At 31.1% G+C, this 5,271-nt stretch overlaps 1 long non-coding RNA gene across 1 annotated transcript in view; it reads left to right on the forward strand.

Annotated features, from left to right (window-relative positions):
- Positions 1 to 2,403, forward strand: part of LOC120092031 — a 19,220-nt gene extending 16,817 nt beyond the window's left edge. The window contains exons 2-3 of the long non-coding RNA XR_005485886.1: positions 1,667 to 1,761; positions 2,211 to 2,403. This is a non-coding gene — a long non-coding RNA (uncharacterized LOC120092031). The remainder of the gene's footprint in view (positions 1 to 1,666; positions 1,762 to 2,210) is intronic.
- Positions 2,404 to 5,271: the final 2,868 nt, after the last annotated feature.

The following is a 5,271-nucleotide window of genomic DNA, read 5'->3' on the forward strand; positions in this document are numbered from 1 at the left end:
AACTACACGATCATGTAAACGATACTTTAGTAAATGCTAGACGATCATAGAGTTAGAAAGAAAAAAATACAAGAGTTTAAGTGGTTCGGCCAAAGGCCTACGTCCACTGTGCAAATCGGAAAGGCCTCTTTTATTACTTCTTCTTCAAAGTTATTACAATACGAATGCCTTGATCTCTTTCATTTTCTTACTACGTTCTTCTCACATTCATTTTTATATATATACACAGGTGCAATGGTCAACGATGAAGCTCTGATGGTTACAACAACATAACAGAAAGAAATAAAAAACGTTTCAACTGCCTGCAATCTAGTTTTCTTGTTTCGGTTCTTTCTGTAATAGATTGTATGCTTTATTAAATTCTTACACTGTCGGTCCCACTCTCAAGAGTTTACAACTCCACTTCTGTCCCCAAACGAAATTTTCCAATTAGACTTAATAAAGTATCTAATATGACTTCCTTCTTTTTTCTAAGACATATCTAGTAAGTTATTTGAACTTTAAAAAGGGTCTAATTGACCACATTTATTAAACATAGATTAAAAGTTATTTGAATCGTAGTTCTGTTCATTTCTTTCTTCAGAATCACTATTCTTTTATGCTTGTAAATCATCTCTGTCATCAGCGGTGGTGTAACAGATCTTACATTTGATACTTTAGGCTATGGATGGCAGATCATGAACTGTGTTCTCATAGCAAGCTATTCAGTAAGTAGCTTTTAGTTTTTTGGACACCATTTTTTGTTTTTGTTTATTGAACCAACGAATATCTGCAAAAGGGTAAGGTGATAGGACATCACCGTAGTCCTGTGGCTAAATCTTGAAATATGTAAGAGCTTCCCAATTTAAAGCGGCAAAGATGCCCACAGTTTTCCCTTGATGCTTCTTTACTTTGGGTATAAATTCATTGGTTTTGTACGCTGATTGATCTTCTGTAAGTAAAGATTTTAAGAAGACATTTCTTACATAAAGTTAGGAAAAACTAACTTACTAGGTTTGGGGGTTTGACTAGTTTGTCTTTTACGTGTTAAGTTTGTTTAACTTGTGTTGATGCCTGAGATGGAGACCTTTAACATCTTGCTTTTATGTTGTCATTTACACATAAGTCTATATAAAGAGTTGTACTCATGTGTAATGCAATCTAAAGGACTAAATTTGAAGAGAGCAAGGATTTGCCTATTGTGCTAAATACAGTCTTTGCAGGCAGATACTATGTAACCGAATACCTAGGATCGACCGCTTTTAGTAAAGTTGTTTAAGCACACGATCTTCATATGGGAGAAGACGTTTGCATAAAGGTCATTAAAAATGACAAAGATTTTTTCGATCAGAGCTTAGATGAAATCAAACTTCTAAATCTTGTCAACAAACATGACCCTGTAGATCAGTGCCACATTTTACGGCTTTATGACTATTTTTATCATCAGATCTGTTTTAGCTTTTTTCCTCATGCTCACTTAGCAAATTTGAGTTGGTTTAGTGCTTCTAACTTCTGTGCAAATCTGTCTGGACTAGTAAATTGGAATATCTCTTCCCTTTATATGAACTTTTGAGTAATCTTTTGAGTACTAAAATTCAGGATATGCAATGCTATTATTTTGTTCGATTAGGGTTTTTTTCCTACTCGAATGTTATTTTGAGATTGTTTGTACTTGGTGTGAGGTAAGCTATTCAATGAAAAATGGCTACTATGAAGTAAAATATAGCTGAAGAAGATGGTGGAGACCGTTTGAAGAGCAAGTTTGATGCTCCAAATCTTAAGGTATTTACAAAATTTTCTGTTTATATATCCAAAATTTATCTGAGTTTTCTTAGGAATCCTCTTTTATTGAGTGTTTGGTAGGATTAAATGTCGATTACAATTAGTTTTTGTTACATTTGTTAAGTTAAATCAAACCAATAAATCCTCTTTTAAATGCTTAAACAATGCTTTGGGCAATGGTTTGATTTTTCTAATATGTTTAAACAGTGCTTTTGTTTTTCCTTTTTCTTTTTCCATTACTTTACCATTTGATGATATTAAAAAATGCTCAATCTTCAACAAACTCTCCGAGCCATATTTAAGCTAATTCCTCTTCGCATTGCTCCTTTTATTGCTTTCGGACTTCAAATCTCTTAGTCAAGTATATATATCTATCCTTTTTGTTATTCAATTTTATTATTTTTTTTTTCAAGTTTATATATAAAGTAAACACCTCTACTTTTATATAGGAGTATCAGTTTCTTCCAAAATTTCAAGGTACATGCAATGGTTATTATTTCATTGATGTAGTTGCTCAAAGCGAGAAGTTCAAGGTGAGCTACGTTATTCTTGTGGAGGTAGGAATATAGTGAGTGAGATTTGGCTAGGATTACTTCATACAGGATTGATAGATGTAATCTTTTTAATTGTTCTTAAAGGAGATGGGGGTTGTTGATTGTACAATACTTTATGAGGTTGTAATATTGACAATGTTAAAGAAGTGAAGTTTTTATAAAGAGATATTGATAGAAATTTGATTGATATATAAGACTGACAATGTGTGTATTGTTTATTTGATTGATGAATGTATGTCATATATATACCAAATGTGATTGTTGGATCAAAATACATGAGCAATTATAGGTAAAAATGTTAACATTACTGATTTTTCTAAAAAAATCACAAGCAAATTTCTTGACGGTTTTTCCTTGTCAAGATTATAGATATTCTTGACATTTTAAACAGGTCAAGAACACCGATATTCTTGACATTTCTAACATGTCAAGTAGGATATATCTTGACGTTTTTTAAATGTCAAGTTCACAAAATTTCTTGACGTTTTTTCCTTGTCAAGAATGCTCATATTATTGACATTTCAAACATGTCAAGTGTTTGTGTTTCTTGACATTTTTTAAATGTCAAGTGTCACTTTTCTTGACGTTTTTAAAATGTCAAGAAAATCAACATTCATGACACTAGCTTCCTTGACATTTTTGAAAAAACGTTAAGAAAAGTCATTCTAGATAGTTAAAAAACGTCAAGAAATATTGTTTTTGTAGTAGTGAAAGGATTTTATTATATATGATACAATTAAGTTGTTTCAATTATATGTAAAATAATTGTCATGATGTATTTGATACATTATAGCTTAATGGGAGGAAATAAATATTTGAATGAGATTCATAATATAGTTTCTATGATTGGATTCATAGTTGTTAACTTTAATATAAATATGATTTAAATTAAATGTCATTAAAAGAGAAAAGAAACTATAGTTTATATTGTATGTGATACAATATTAAAACTAGGTTATATGTTAAATTTGATATAACATATAATTTAATATATATATATAGATATATATATATATATAATATGATAAGTTAGTTATCATATTTATATTTATATTATTATTATTATTTTAATAATAAGGAAAGGAGTTACAACTTCCTTCCCATTTTTTTTAAGTGGGTGGTGGTTATTTTTTGCAATTAGAAAAGAAAAAGTTTCTTCTTCTTGTAAGTTGTTGGTTAATCGAGATTGAGAAAGAGAGAAAGACAACAGAAGAGTTGTGTGGTTTTGAGTCTTTGAGAGAGTTCTCTAGCTTTCCTCCTATACATTAAACTTTCCTTCAAAATCCAAAATAGCCAGAGCCCACCCTTCTTGTGTTCTCACCCTGAGAATACCATGGTAACATTCGTGGTAGTCGATTTTATTCGAGGTTAATATGAAGAAGGTCTTTAAGGAGTTTGTGATTTGTTTGAGGAAAAACGTGAAGAAAGGTCTTCAAAGGTGAGGTTTCTTGAAACCCTTTAGAATTAAATGCATAGAATGTATGTTTGATGTAATTTAGAATTAAATGCATATCTTATTACTTGTTTATTGTAAACTTTGTATTCAATGAAAATGGAATTTGGTCAATCTGCTTCCGCTCAAGGTTCTCTCCCGTTAGAGTTCCTTCAGTTTTATGTTAAATGCTTAGAATGTATGTTTGATTTGGCCAATTTTCATGTATTCTTTGCTAGGCTAGATTTTGATGTGCATGTTGTGCCTCATCTTATAGTTTTAACCTCAAGTAGCTAATCCAAATATTGGGATAAGGATTAATGCATAATATGTTTGTATGAATGTGCTAATTACGAGTACCAATTCCTAAGCATGCTTCTGAGTAAACTTGAGGTGTTTTAGGATAGCCCTTTTGCCACGTTGCATTACTATGATAGTTCAATAACACAATCAATTAGTAACTTAGGGGCTTCTCAGGATATTAATTGTCTTAGTGAAATCCCCGAGGCTTAGTGTGGGTGTTTGGTATTTATGGACGCTTACCAAACCCATTTTATCGAGCATTTAGTTTAATCAAGAAATTAATTAATGCATTAGGGCGCTTGACTCAGCTTTCGCACAAGTAGGCTAGGCATATTAATTCATGAGAATTCATTAATAGAAATCCGATGATCAATCTCTAGCCACACGATGCGACCATTGTTTCGTCTTCTCCATCGAAATGCACTGCAACCTTCACGTTTGAAGCTTCATGAATGACTCAAAAACCAAAACGAATACATACTCGATTGCAAGAATTAATGCCCAAAAACGCAGGAACCCTTACAAATTAACTTTTGTAATGTAAACCGAATTACAAAATAGAGATAATTATCCCTAAACATCCATCAATAACCATCCACATACATTTAACGATTAAACGCAATATGGAAATTAAAAGTCACCAAAACTGTACCCGGTCTTGCCACTTGTACTACGTAATAATATAGGTAGTAGTGATCGATAATTATAAATTTTATTTGATTGGTAGAGGCTTGCAGGCGACGGTAAATCTCCCCTATCATCCTTATTTTTCATCAGAGTTAAAATTAAATTTAAAGTTTTACACTTCATAATTATTTCTAATTAATTAATAAACATTAACACAAATGATTGAAAGTGAATATTTAATTAAAAGTCGAGATTAAAAGTGTAGATTTTGAAACTTAGGGATCAAAGTAAAACAAAACTCAAATTCCACAAGTAAACTTGTAACATTTTGATATACCTAACGACTAATTGAAACCAAACTTAAAACTTAAACACTAAATGTGTAATATTTTAAAACTTAATAACCAAAACTTATATATTTTTCCTGATATAAAAAGTAAATAAAAATCTCATCATTCTTAGACCCAATAGAGCTCAAGTTTCAACCCAACAATAGGTCAATTTTAGTGAAAGACTGAAACATAGAGGTCATAAAGAAGATTGGTGAATGAAATAAATAAAATCCCACTTCCCAAGTAGCCTTTTTAAGTCTGA

This window comes from Benincasa hispida, chromosome 11, assembly GCF_009727055.1.
Source record: "Benincasa hispida cultivar B227 chromosome 11, ASM972705v1, whole genome shotgun sequence".
Lineage (NCBI taxonomy): Eukaryota > Viridiplantae > Streptophyta > Magnoliopsida > Cucurbitales > Cucurbitaceae > Benincasa > Benincasa hispida.